This window comes from Lycorma delicatula, chromosome 5 (genome assembly GCF_047948215.1).
Source record: "Lycorma delicatula isolate Av1 chromosome 5, ASM4794821v1, whole genome shotgun sequence".
NCBI lineage: Eukaryota > Metazoa > Arthropoda > Insecta > Hemiptera > Fulgoridae > Lycorma > Lycorma delicatula.
In genome coordinates this window covers 17364390-17380228 of record NC_134459.1, presented here as the reverse complement: position 1 = coordinate 17380228, position 15839 = coordinate 17364390, and the positions used below count along the sequence as shown (strand labels likewise).

General features: G+C 29.3%; 1 protein-coding gene across 5 annotated transcripts in view; it reads left to right on the top strand.

The window, feature by feature from the left end:
* Positions 1 to 15839, top strand: part of LOC142324763 (uncharacterized) — a 101010-nt gene that overhangs the window by 84181 nt on the left and 990 nt on the right. For 4 of the 5 annotated variants that reach the window (XR_012756388.1, XR_012756386.1, XR_012756390.1 and 1 more), the window contains exons 10-11: positions 2727 to 2867; positions 8912 to 9356. The gene's annotated coding sequence lies outside the window, so the exon portion shown is untranslated. Of the gene's footprint in view, positions 1 to 2726; positions 2868 to 8911; positions 9357 to 12633; positions 12806 to 15839 lie in introns of those variants that run through there. The other variant, XR_012756387.1, reaches the window with a different exon arrangement.

Here is a 15839-nt window from a genome sequence, read left to right as displayed (position 1 = left end):
CTTTGTTAAGTTTTTATTATCAACTGCTGTTATATAAAATTGTTTTTTTTTTTTTAATTTCGGTCTGTTGTATTTTTTAACAGCTCTCTAATGATTACATATTTCATTGAAAAAAGGTTCAATAAACCACACTTACCTTCCATCAAAATGGATTCCTTATTGTCAGTATTACATTACAAGAGAAAAGATGTTTTATAAAACGATATAAAAATGTATAATTTTATATTATAAAATGCTAAAAAAAGAATAATAGTCACTTATTCTTAAATAATATTAATTTCTGCCTCTATGAAATCAAACAACAGAATTGTTTTCATATAACTTCATATTCAAAGTATTGATTTTGACATACAAATGGGGCCTTATTTAATTACATTTATATAATGTTGCCATTTCTAATATATACTCAAAATATTTAAAAGATTTTCCCACCAATTTATTTAAAATGAAATTAAAAGGTTTTCTTTTACATCAACTCCATCAATGAATTTTTAAATAATACTAATTAAAAAATTAAAAAACCTGAATTTTCCGAATCCTGTTTAACATTTACATAAATATATACTCAAATAATTTTCATTAATGCTTTCCCAATTCTACTTATTTTTTAATTAATATATTCTGATATTTTCCTTAATATCCTGTTTTTATTTTATAATAATCCTTTTTCCTTCAGTAAACGAGCCTTCAGTAAGAAATATAATTTGTTTACATCAAAAATTAATTTAAATGTCAGGATAAGATTTTTGAAAGTATATGTTTGGAGTGTCGCTTTATATGGAAGTGAAGCCTGGACAATCAGAGTATCAGAGAAGAAAAGATTAGAAGCTTTTGAAATGTGGTGCTATAGGAGAATGTTAAAAATCAGATGGGTGGATAAAGTGACAAATGAAGAGGTATTGCGGCAAATAGATGAAGAAAGAAACCTTTGGAAAAATATAGTTAAAAGAAGAGACAGACTTATAGGCCACATACTAAGGCATCCTGGAATAGTCGCTTTAATATTGGAAGGACAGGTAGAAGGGAAAAATTGTGTAGGCAGGCCACGTTTGGAATATGTAAAACAAATTGTTAGGGATATAGGATGTAAAGGGTATATTGGAATGAAACGACTAGCACTAGATAGGGAATCTTGGAGAGCTGCATCAAACCAGTCAAATGACTGAAGACAAAAAAAAAAATTTGTATCTGTTGTGATGCTCTACTGATCAAGGTTTTACTACAGTTTCCTAGGCAAATATTTTTTTATCTGTGGAGTACTTATCTACCTATTCCTACATGATTAATATTATTTATGTAGTATTAATATTATGTACTTGTCAGAATATAAATTAAATTTAAAAAGATAATATTACATTAAAAACAAATAAATTAAAGTCAAAACAAACAACATTAAAAAAATTACTATAATGAAATTATAAAAAAAAAAATTAATTATAAAAATGAAATTATTATAATCTTCTCTTCAAAAATTCCTAAATTGAATGGGTTATAATTTATATATATATATATATATATATATACATCCTCAGTTTTATATCCTAAATCAACTGCGACATATCATTTTTAATGTAATTTGAAATAAATGACAAATAATACTTTCCCTTTACAATATTAAAAGGACACCTTTCCGACTCTGTGTCACATCTTCAGTTTCACTCACACTTTAGTTTCTGTGTCACTGTTTTAGGTTTCACTATTTAGTAATATATTTATTTTGTAAATAAATATATAAATATAATATTTATTCATATACATAAAATAAAATATAAATTATATATATTCGTGATAAAAAAAAATACTATCAAATAATTGACAGTCAAAAAAAAATGAAATAGAAAAATTGGGTTAAACAGAATTAATAACATCTTTTAATAATTAATAAGTAAAAATGCTCATAAAATTTGTGGTGGAAAATTAAGATTTTGGCTATCTCAGTGGTAGAGTTCTTGCTTCCTTATGCTTATATTATTATTTTCTTAGGTAAGGAAATAAAGAATATAGATTTTCCTATGTAAAGTTATGATAAGGACAAAAAGCTCTGGTTTTATGAATTTGTCCTTACTTTTGGTTCAATTTACTTCAGACAGGTTAAAATTTGTAATCGCTATATTTCAGTTGAAACTGATTACTTCATTTTCACAGATGTGAGCATTTTGGCAATTGGACATAGTGTTTGTGTCCTTCAGCCACAAAATGAGATTTACATAATTTTTCATTTTCTTTCTCTCTTTGAATACTATGTAATTTTCAATCTTTGTTTAGTGAAGATAAATTTTGTTTTCAAAAGAAATTATTATAAAAACGTTCTATCCAAGAATTTCTAATTCTTGCATTATATTTCATATATACTAAGTTTTAAATCATAAATCAACTGAGGTATTATTTTTAATTTAATTTGAAATAAATAACACTTACCCTTTATAATTAAAGGGACACCTTTCCCTTTCTGTATCACATCTCATCAGCTATCGTGTAAGTAATTTTTATTAAAATCATTTCTTAGATGAAACAAAAGCATCTACTAAAAGTAAAATATACTTACTCCTATAAATAGGTGAAAGAATTTATTATTTTTCAAACATATTCTCTTTGTAATAATCAGAAATTATTCCATTTTATCAAAAGATAAAAATAAAAATTGATTATAGAAAAACATTTTTAAGACCATCTAAAGTGTACTTTGTATTTAATTATTTTAAATTCTTTAATTATTTCATTTTCAGGTACTATAAAATGTAATAGAAACTATTTTTAAATACCTCAAAAATAAAAGACTTTTTCTCTCCTTGTACATGGACTGTTTTAAAGAATGATCACATAACATATAAAATTGTCAAAGTGAGAACACAAACAAAATCTAAATGGTAAGTAATTTTTTTTTTTTTATGAAGTTTTAATTTTGTTTCAAAAGAAGATGTACAGAAGAAGTATATGGAGTCATGTAACAGAGTATGTACATTAAAAATGTAAGTAATGTATAAAATCATGAAGAAATATTATAAATTTCTGTATGTTGAAAGTTATAAGGAATGACCATATTATGGATACATGGATAACTCATGTTTAAGAAACTGTAAAATAACACCTCCCTCTATGAATCATGAGACCTTGCCTTTGGTGAGGGGGCTTGAGTGCTCAGTGATACAGAATAGCTGGACCGAAGGTGCAACCATATTGGAGAGGTATCTGTTGAGTGATCAACATCACTCAATCCTCTGAGTACTACGCAGCTGAAAGCAATGGAAAACTACAGCTGCTTCTTTTCCAAGAAAATGTAGCTCTCTTCATTTTCATATAAAAATAATGCCTTCCTTGGTAAAATATTCCGGAGGTAAACTAGTCCCCCGTTTGCATCTCTGAATGGAGACTACTAAGGAAAAGGTCACCAGAAAATTAAAAAATAACATTCTACGAGTCTTAGCATGGAATCTTAGAAGTCTAAAAAAGGTTGGTAGGTTAGAAAATTTAAAGAGGGAAATGGATAGGATAAATGTAAATGTACTAGGAATTAGCAAGGTTCAGTGGGAAGAGAAAAATGACTTTTGGTCAGGTGATTATAGAATAATTAACTCAGCTTCAAATAGTGGGTAGGCAGGAGTAGGTTTCATAACGAACAAGAAGATAAGGAAGAGAGCAGAGTATTTCAAAATGCATAGCGATAGAATCATTGTAATAAGGATAAAATCAAAACCTAAACCGATGACTGTTAACTTCTATATGTGCTTACAAGCACCCATGACTATGATGAGGAAAAGTGTGTATACAAAGAAATTGACAAAGCAATTAAACACATAAAAGGAGATAAAAATTTAATAATAGTTTGAGATTGGAATGCAAGCATTGGAAAAGGCAAGGAAGGATATATAGTGGGTGAATACGGGCTGGTCAAAAGGAATGAAAGCGGGGACTGACTTATAGAGTTTTACACAAAGTATAATTTAGTAATTGCCAACACCTGGTTTAAAAATCATAATAGAAGAATATACACATAGAAAAAACAAGGTGATACTGCAAGGTATCAGATAGATTATATCATGGTTAAGCAAAGATTTAGAAACCAACTTGTCGACAGCAAAACTTACCCTGGAGCAGACATTGATAGTGACCATAATTTAGTGTTAATGAAATGCAGATTAGGGTTTAAAAACCTGAAGAAAAGGTATCAGATAAATCAGTGGAATTTAGAGAAGCTTGAGAAAGACAAGGTAAAGATGATTTTTGAGGAGGACATCATAAGAGGTCTAAGTAAAAAAGATAAGGTAAAAAATGTAGAAGAAGAATGGGAGAATGTTAAAAAGGAAATTCTTGAATCAGCAGAAGCGAACTTAGGTGGAATGAAGAGAACTGGTAGAAAACCTTGAATTTCAGATGATATATTGCAGCTGATGGATGAACGTAGAAAATATAAGAATGCTAGTGATGAAGAAAGTAAAAGGAACTATTGACAATTAAGAAATACTGTAAACAAGAAGTGAAAGAAGAGTGAATTAAAGAAAAGTGTTCAGAAGTGGAAAGAGAAATGAACATTGGTAAAACAGATGGAGTATGTAGGGAAGTAAAGGAAAATTTTGGGGTACATAAATTAAAATCTAATAATGTGTTAAATAATGATGGTACACCGATATATAATATGAAAGGCAAAGTCGATAGGTGGATGGAATATATTGAAGAGTTATATGGAGGAAATGAATTAGAAAATGGTGTTATTGAGGAAGAAGAAGAAGTCAAAGAGGATAAAAAAGGAGATCAATATTGAGATCTGAATTTAAGAGAGCATTAAAGGATTTGAATGGCAGAAAGGCTCCTGAAATAGACGGAACACCTGTAGAATTACTGTGCAGTGCAGGTGAGGAAGCGATTGATAGATTACACAAACTGGTGTGTAATACTTATAAAAAAGGGGAAGTTCCATCAGACTTCAAAAAGAGTGTTATAGTCATGATACCAAACAAAGCAGGAGCAGATAAATGTGAAGAATACAGAAGCTAACTGTAATGTTAAGCTAACTGCTTAACTAGCCATGCATCAAAAATCTTAACTAGAATTCTGTTCAGAAGAATTGAGAGGAGAGTGGAAGAAGTGTTAGGAGAAGACCAATTTGGTTTCAGGAAAAGTACAGGGACAAGGGAAGTAATTTTAGTGCTCAGATTAATATTAGAAGGAAGATTAAAGAAAAGCAAACCAACATACTTGGCATGTATAGACCTAGAAAAGGTATTCGATAATGTAGAATGGGAAAAAATGTTCAGCATTTTAAAAAAATACAGAGATAGAAAACGACTGCTAATATTTACAGGAACCAAACAGCAACAGTAATAATTGAAGAACAAGAAAAAAGCTGTAATAAGAAAGGGAGTCCGACAAGGATGTTCCCTATCCCCGTTACGTTTTAACTTTTACATAGAACTAGCAGTTAATGATGTTAAAGTACAATTTAGATCCGGAGCAACAGTACAAGGTAAAAAGATAAAGATATTACGATTTGCTGATGAAACAGTAATTCTAGCTGAGAGTAATAAGGAGTTAGATGGAACAATGAACGGCATGGATGAAGTCCTATGCAAGAACTACTGCATGAAAATAAACAAGAACAAAACGAAAGTAATGAAATGTAGTAAAAATAACGAAGATGAACTACAGAATGTAATACTAGGAAGAGAAAAAATTATGGAGGTAGAAGAATTTTGTTATTTGGGAAGTAGAATTACTAAAGATGGATGAAGCAGGAGCGATATAAATGCTGAATAACACAGGCAAAACGAGCCTTCAGTCAGAAATATAATTAGCTTACATCAAAAATTAATTTAAACATCAGGAAAAGATTTTTGAAAGTATATGTTTGGAGTGTAGCTTTATATGGAAGTGAAACTTGGACGATCGGAGTACCTGAGAAGAAAAGATTAGAAGCTTTTTAAATGTGGTGCTATAGGAGAATGTTAAAAATTCAGATGTATGTGGATAAAGTGACAAATGAAGAGGTGTTGCAGCAAATTGATGAAGAAAGATGCATTTGGAAAAATGTAGTTACAAGAATAGACAGATTTATAGGCTGCATATTAAGGCATCCTGGAATAGTCACTTTAATATTGGAGGGACAGGTAGAAGGAAACAACTCTGTAAGCAGGCAACATTTGATATATATAAAACAAATTGTTAGGGATGTAGGATGTAGGGGGTATACCAAAATGAAACGACTGGCACTGGATAGGGAATCTTGGAGAGCTGCATCAAACCAGTCAGATGACTGAAGACAAAAAAATATAATACAGAGTAAGTAGCAGCAAACATATTTAAAAATTACACACAACTTTTAAATTCTTCATAATGTTTATAATTCTCATTTATTTTTTATAAATTATTTTCTCCAGTATCAGATCTGTTGACCCTGTTTATAGGAACTACCATTAAAACTATATTAAAAAGTTCTGCATTAGCTGTCCAAAATGGATGGACACATCGATTGCAAATATCTTACTTTAAATATGGGAATAATCAGTGCAATTTACTTATGTACTGTTATGAATCTTGTAAATAATATTTCTGTTTTAAACAGCATAAAAGTTTTGGATTTCTTGTTAAATGAAAAATTCTAATGGAAAGAATGTCACATTACATTCAATGTCACATTGATCTTGACTTTTAATCTAATGTTAAGCTTGACATCATTGTTTTATATGTTTCTGAATGACCTTTGCTTAGAAAAATAATATCCACTTCTATAAAACCAGGTAACAAACTTTCTTCAAGAAAGAACTTCATATACTTTCATACCCACTTAATTAATAGTAGTAACAATCTAAGAACTGCCAACCAATTTTATTTAAAAATAGATTTTAATGTTGTTTTTTTTACAAGAATGAATAAAAACTCTTGGTGAGTTTTTAAAAAAAATAGATAAATTTCTACTTTATTTAATAAACTTTACATACTGTAGTAATATTTTTTTAATTTAAGCCTTCAAATTATTTTCTTCTGTCCTAAATTTATTAATTTCGCTTAATTTCTCTGTAAGCTTCTGTGGTGATTTATTTCGTCAAGCAAAAAAAAAAAAAATAAAGAAAAAAATTGCATTTTTTCTATTTCATAAAATTTATATTTACGTACAATAATCCCTTAGTTTGATTTTCACTATTTTGAATTTGCATGGTTGATTTCATAACACTGTCCCTGTTCCTTGACTTAATGCAGTAAGAATTACTGTATATAAAATAAAATAATATTCGTGAAAGAATTCTTAAAATACACATCGACTTATATACATGTATAATGCAATAAACAATGAAGCAGGTTTTTCCCTTTCAATAATAGCATACTGAAGTGTGTTAGGTTGGTAATACTGTAGTGTTTAGTTTACAAACATTTTAATAATCACAGTCAACCAGCCATTAGCTGTTCAGGGAATATATTGTGTTCTGATTTTTCTGTCTTACGTTATATTACTGTGCAGTATATAATTCTGATCGGTTTGTGTTCAAGACATGATACAAAGGCCACACACAGTACTTACAATATTTGTAATTTATTGTGTGAGATATCTTAGGACTTTATTGTGAATAATTTACGTATTACCTTTTTATTGTATATATTTTGTGTTTTTAACAATGAAAGAAAAGGAAAACTATTATTCTTGAGACAAAGTTGGAAGTGATGAAAAAACATGATGATGGTTTACGTAACCATTGATATTGAAAATCATCTTGGCCTTGTTGAATCAACAGTTCGTGCAATAATTAAAAAAAATATGTGATGTGGACAACACATGACTTCCATGTACATATTTTTTTTTTAAGATCAGAGTTTAACAATTATTAATAAATCAATAAATTTAAATTAAAAAAAAAAAAGTTAAAAAAATATATGTATATGAAGTTGGATTTGAACCAATGTGTGCATGAATCAGCATGTGATGTTGATCCAACACGTTTAGATGACACTACTTGAGCAATGTGAAACAAAATTACTATAAACTAATAAAAAATGATGATGCAGACATCACAAAAAATGTGATGCAATGTGGTTTCCACCACAATGAAATTGTGTAACTGTCCTCTTCATTAAAGAATTGAAGGATTGTATCTCACTTTCAGATTAAATAAGTTTAAATGAAGTGCAGCAAAAAATGGATATATATATATATAATTTAATAGGTGTACAAGGAAGTCATGTAGTGTCCACATCAGATTTTTTTAGGTTTTCAAGTACAATAACCTTGTTAAATGACTAATAAAACATATAGATTCTGTTATAAAAATTGTACAGTATTTAATCCTGAGAAAATTGATGTAAAAAAAGTGTATGAAAAAGAAAAAAAATCAACTTTATATCATTTCAAACAAAACAAAAGAAACTTAACAGAGAAATGTTATGAATTTGTTAAAACTAAAAGCAGCGGATTTTAGATAGCTGAATTTGCTCTATAAGCAAAATATTTAGCTCTAGACAGCTGATTTTACATTGCGCTTCTCAGGAAGACAACATTGCTAATCATGTGGATAGAATTTCCATAAAACAAAATTTCTGGGTTTTTTATTACATGACAATATTTTTTTTAGGTTGATCAAATTACTTTCATTAACAACAAAATCAAATCACTTGATTTCATTTTGAATCATATTAATATAACATCATTAATAAAGCTTTTCATCATTATTAAATATTTATTCTGATAATGTTTCTTAGAGTTTATGTATCTATTATTGAAGCTCCCTCAAAAAAAATATGTAAATATATATTTAATATACATATTATATGTTTTTAAATATATAATATAAATTGCAGAGTGCAGTTTATTCTCTTAGGAAGGCTATATTTTCATATTATGTATTATTCTCTGAAACTGTTGGCTGACTTCTAAAGTAAGTACTATAAGCTTTCAATATTGGATACTTAATGATTTGTTTTTTTGCAGGTTTGTTAAATGATACTCTACTTTACTGGCTGATCAGCATTATGAAATTTGTATTGCTATTTTTGCAGTGTAATCATCTTTAATCTAATGTAGGTTTATGTATCTAGTTTTTACATAATTCTAACTTATGAACTAATCACAAAAAATTACTTTTGTTGTAAATATAATAAGATAAATGTGAATAAAATTAGTTAGATATGCCAAATTTATCTTAGCATAGTTATGTAAAAGTTAACTTTATTGTTTGTGGAGCTTTGTTGTCATACTTGGATCACATTGGAGGAAATCACATACAGTCACTTCATTGAAATGACCTGCACAGCTATATTTTTATGCTGAGATAATTTTGATAAATTTTACTTTTTATTAATCAAAGTATCTGTGATAAATTAAAAAACTTGCTCAATGTATTGTATTTTTATATTGAAATAAATTTTTGGTTAAATTTCAATGTTTAGTTTATTTAATAATATTTGACATCCATAACTTTACTTTTACTTTAACTTTGAATCTTTTTAACTTCTAGGTAATTCCTTGTCTTCTTGAAAAAGTATTCCTAAACTCAGTATTAGAAACTACACTCTTACATTCACAAAACAAATATCAAAATCTACGTAATCAAAGGTTTTCTTTCAAAAATAATTTTATGAATGTAGTATTTATGAACTTATATTTTTACAGAAAAATTGTTGAATTTTAAAACTTGTTCATAAATGTGATTTCAAGCAAATTGTGCTTTTCTAATGAAGCTTTTCAAAACATTTTATATTTTTTGGTATAATTCTCAGATAAATTGCTCAATTAGATTATGTTTCTATTTTATTTTGCTTTTTCTTAGATTACAATTGAAACGTATCACAGTATGATTTCATGCTATTATAGCACATTATTCTGTTACCAAGCTAGTCAGTCGTAAATGGTGATTGCTTTGTATTTTATTTTTATTTATTTTATTTTTTAACTGGAATAAAAATCAATTGAAAGTAGACAATTAATGTAACATGATTATAATCACTCATTAACATGCTCACCCTTCTCGTCACTTCATTTGGGAAAGTTTTCCAGATCTATATGCATTTTACCCAAAATATTTTTAGAAAATGGAAAACACATTTGATTTTCTATTTTAAAAAACTGACAATAACATGAAAATTAGAATTTAATTTTAACTTATTATGTGTACTCACTGTACTTACCTAATTATCTAATTTTAAACATGCTCTAAAAATCGAAAATTTAGGTGGCAGTTATTCTTTTAGTTTAGTATTTTTTTGTGGATTTCTGAAAAATTATCTGAAACATGTTTCATTCAAGCATACTCATTTAGTTCTTCATATGTTTATATGAAATAATGTTGGGAAATTATTTCATTTATTTATAACTTAAATAACTGATATGGACTTGTATTTAAATAACTGATATGGATCACATCTATTTTTTTAGCTTATTAATTGTATATTCTGTATTCCTGCTAAAAGGATCCTGTATCCCTAGAATGCATCCCCAGCTAGTGGATAGGGGGTGCTAACCAGTTGTCATGTAAGAGGTGAATGGAGGGCTGGAGGGAAATAAAATACCTCCCACGGATCACACAGACCAGAGAAGGAACTCCATATCAAATCCTGTTTTGGGGCTTCTTCGACATATATGGAGTAGAGGCTGTAAGCATGCTGTGCGTTCAAGCTGGAATGGACAGAAGGATTGATGGCAGAAAAATCCCAAGAAGAACAACGATGGAAACCTAGCCTTTGTGTAAGATTACAGTCGCGGTGTCAGGTGGCAACCAGCCATAAAACATCAATGCTAAACAAATTCTCTTGATACAATAAAAGTGCACCGAAATAGTGAAGCGTTCCCAAACGAAACATGCGATATATACTTGGGCATCCCCTCTATGCAACATATCTAGACGCAATGCTATTAATATGCAAATAGCGACATGGAACATTGGTTCACTAACCAGACACAGACAAGAATTGGCTCATATCTTATATAGGTGCTGTTAAACAAGTGTTCCATCCAAGAAATAAAATGGACTGGCGTCAAAGCCTGGGATATCGGTTATGATTATCAACTCCTGTACAATGGCTCATCAACATCAAGAAATGGCATGGGTATAGTTCTAGACAAACACCTCAAACAGCGAGTAAAGATTGACCTTATATACAAAATATGAGAAATGTTTGTGAAAACAAATAATTCATCTGAAAAAACACCATAAATTATATACATCATCCAATTTTTGTGAAAAAAAAATCTAACCCTCCCTTTTTATGTATGTTCTTATATATTACATCATAAGTGATTAAAAAATGTTAATGAATAATTAATTTTTTATTTAACTGTGGGGTTGGAGCAGAAAATTGACTTTCTTACAAATCTTATAATATAATTTTATCAATTCAAAAAATAAATATATAGCAACATATTTTGTTTCTGTTTATGACTAAGCTTACTCTATGTGTAAACCAAATATGGGTATAAGAAATATCTGTGATTACAGACAAATTTTCAGATTTCAACGGATATATCGATTTTGACCATCACTAAATCCATATTGACTAGTATCAGCGTGATATCTGACCATCAATAAAATTTGGATTTTTGACTTTTTCTTAATTGCAGGATTAAGCCCTCATTGACAGCTATTCAACAATATATTATAGTGGTACTTATTTTCATTGGTTCCAGAGTTATAGCAAAATGAAATTTTATTTAATGATATATTCGGATCTTACAACGGGAAGGCACATCAGTTTGAATCCGACTGCCTTTCTTTTCTTTCTTCTTAATTTTTTTTTTTTTTTAATTTACAATTCCAAATGTTGCATGCCTGCAAAATTATTCCCTTCTACCACTCCCACCAATAGTAAAGCGACTATTCCAGGATGCGTTAGTATGTGGCCTATAAGTCTGTCTCTTCTTTTAACTATATTTTTCCAAACGCATATTTTTCTTCATCAATTTGCCACAACACCTCTTCATTTGTCACTTTACCCACACACATGTGAATTTTTAACATTCTCGTATAGCACCACATTTAAAAATTTTCTAATCTTTTCTTCTCAGGTCTCCAATCATCCAAGTTTCACTTCCATATAAAGCTACTCTTTATATTGTTTATGGGCATTGTTTTGGTTAGATCGATGTATCGAACACGAAATATATTCTAAGTCCTCACGGAGACAATTACAAGGGGGATCACTTTTTCTAATTTTTCTGAATTCTTGTTCATCGCAGACCAAAACCCCTCGGGATTAATTTTTTATGTTAAACTAAATTAAAATATATAGCTTTAAAGGAAAAAATAATTAGTTTGACGAGGATTTCAAAAAAAAACTCCAATTTGTCCGAATAATTGACGTAGTACGCAAATGTCGTGTTTTGAAAATATAAATGCGGATTAAAAAAATCCAGCTTTATATTAATCTATATTAAGCTTTACATTAAAGTCTCTAACAGGGACCACACCGACGGAACCAAGCCACGTCCCCGGTTGCACGGATTGGTTTTATCCCCGAGCATTTAATAACCATGGAATATTTCTAGTACAGTGGAACTTATTTACATCAAAGCTACAACTTTTTTTTTAATTTAGGTTCCATTAAAAATCAAAAACATAAAATCTGGACAAAAAGAACAAACAAAACAGTACAAATTTATTTATGATTTTAATTGAAATACATGATTTTAATTTTACCATACTTTGTTTCTGGCAATAGGTACGTTTCATTTAGAAGAAAAGAAATTTGAAAAATATCTGATAAATGTAGTGGATCCTTTACCACTGCACTGTAATTGCTGTTATTTTCTGCAAAATTTGGCAGCATTTTGACTATTACTGACTATCAAAAACATGCTTGATTAGTTCATAACAATATTACGATCAGAACAGTATGTATATATTACAAACTTATTTTAATATTTTTAGAGCACTTAGCAAAATAAATTAGAAAATTTGTATAAATAGATAGACTTATGGCTCAAACACCAGTAAATGTGAAAGATAAAACACAGTATAATCATTTTATCGTGCACATCAATGTACTATACACTGTAATTCCACTATGTACTATAATACAGATGACACATACTCTTGTGATTATCAGAAATTCATACTTTTATGTGAGTATCAGAGGATACTCACATTTGATTTGATTCATGGAATGCAGTTATGTAAAACTAGTCTTATACCTAATTGCCAGGCGTCCCAATTAATCGGGATTGTCACTGGTTTTAAGCCTCGTGTCCCGAACGAACTTTCAGGACGCCCAAAAGTCCCAGTGTCACAATTTTGCTATTAAGCATACTTTTTAAGTATTTTCGTCCATTGTATGGATACAGTGCGGATGTGAACAAATTCAAATAGGCTTGAGTGTATGCGTGAGATTGACAATAGCTGAAAGCGGTAGTGCAGCACTGGCAACACTTGTTTTGGCCTTCGCTCCACATACTTGTGGTGGTTGTCGGAGTCATCTGGGAGCTTTCTTTGACACAACTTATACGACTGAATGCTACAATTTACTACCCATGACAATGTAAGCAGTTTTATTTAATAATACGTTAGTGAATTTCCTAATACTGAATTGGCATTTTTAATATTATAATAGTTGTTAATGTTTAAAATGTATAAGATATTTTTTAGTTTTGTCGTAAAAATCTCAAAGAGAAAGTGCACATTTATTGAAAACTATAGAGACGTATCCGTTCATTAAAAAAGGCAAAACTGAATACGAAGCCTTTTACAAACACTGTAATACGTATTTAAGTATTAGCCACGGAGGAATTGCCGATATAAAAGATCAAGATCCCGGGAAGAAAAAAAACTAAGTGGTGTAATATTGTTAATTGTTTTGGGGAGGGGGGTTCCCGGTTTGAATTGGAAGAAATCTGGCAACCCCACTTACACCAAGTGTTTGAAATGTATACCACTTTATGCAGGTCTGTACCTTTTAAAATGTATTTTTGACTCCCTTTGTAGGACATCTGGGCTGACGGAATTCATCCCTGCTGTAATGGCTCACTCCTGGTCTTTAAAGCATGTGGGTTTGCCTTTTGAGTTCGTGCGATCACAAAACATTTCTTCCAAAAATAACCAACTTGTTTTTGGATGTTTCCCTATCTTTGTGAATGTAACAGTAGGGTTCATCAGCCTGGAAAAGAGCTACAAATTGAATAATTACATCCTGGTATGCCGGACTGTCAAGGGTTTGTGAAAAAAATCAGGCCCGCTATTAATCATAAAGAAATCACACACCAAACCCCTACCTTCTGAGAATGCAGTGGCAATTCATGTAAGATGTGTGGATTTTGTGTAGATCAATATCTGTTGTTCTGACTACTGATGTAACCACTAAGGTGAAAATACGCCTCGTCACTAAAAAACACATATCCAGTATTCCAACCCATAACTTTTTACCAGATTGATAAACCACTGGCAGTAAATAGCAAACAATAGAACATTTCTAATGCCACGTGTTGGGTGATTAATACTTATTTTATTCGGTAACTTAAACAATCATCGCTATTGAAATATATAACAATGACATTGAATGACCCATGTAGATGAACTTTAAAAAAAATAAAATGAACTTTTGCTCTAAAATAAATAACTAGGCTTGATGAGACTAGTTTATCACGAATTAATGTTAAATACTGTTTAGGAGATCATCACCTAATTAACATTTAATCTTTAACGCGTTTAGTCGTACTATTATGACAGTGAAAATTCAGTCCCACAGCGTTTTGTCGTAATAGTACGCTTCGTGTATTGCTATCAGCCGCTGCTGTGTAAAATGACTCAATTTATTTAGTATTGTAGGGAAATATTATCATTAGTCTATAAAATGTTATTCATAGGCCTAATTTCTATAACAATTGCCAAGAGAAACAACCGTTTTGAACAATACTTTACTGTAGCTTGCTAAGAGCAAGGAAGATAGATGTTCTAGTTGGCACAGAAATGTAATGAAGTAGAGAAAAGTATTATATGATTACTGGAAAGATATAAGAATAAAAAATAGATAAAGCATATAGAAAGATGAGAATAAACTTTAAAGAAATGAAGAAATATACACAGAGATGCACTTTGAAAACCATTGTTAGAAAAAGAAAAAACTAACAGTTGCAGCAATATAACCATAAAGTAAGAAAAATTATCGTACAAGGTTTTGGAGAAAAAGAAAATTGATGATATACAATAGATTTTTAAGGTATAAGTTTTTTAAAATAACAAAAAAAACTTTTATTTGTCACTCTAACCTTTGTAATTGACATGTTTCAGAATACTTCCATTTCAGAACTATTTTTAGAAATTTAAAATTCAAAATTTGAAGTAGATAATAATAGAATGTTAAATTATTTAGATGTTGTTATTGAAATAAACAAGTGCAAACAAACTGAAACATTAGTAAATAGAAAACCTACAGCGAATGTTATAACTCAGAAAAATCATATTACCCTTGGTCTCATAAAATTTACACTTACACAAAATTGATTAACAGAGCAATCAATATACACATAATAACAAAGCAGAGTTAAATAATGAAATAAACATCATAAACACATCAAAACACAATAATAAAATATTTAAAAAACAAAATTAATAAAATAATCTCTGTGAAATTTATAAAATAAATTTAATAATTTTAATGGTATTTGTATTATTATATAGGAAAAACAAATAGATTCTTTAAAACTAGATTTCTTTAACATCATAGAAATTACAAAAATAATAGATTAGTTTTATCTAATATCACAGACCCATCTACGTAATAACATTAAACATTCTATTTCTGATATTAACACAAATTTATAAATTAATAAATATGATATAAATTAAATAAATTACAAAATTATTATATATTTAAATACAAACAAAATTTCAATCTGATAAACCATCAGTGTTTGAGGGAGACAGTCTTATGAG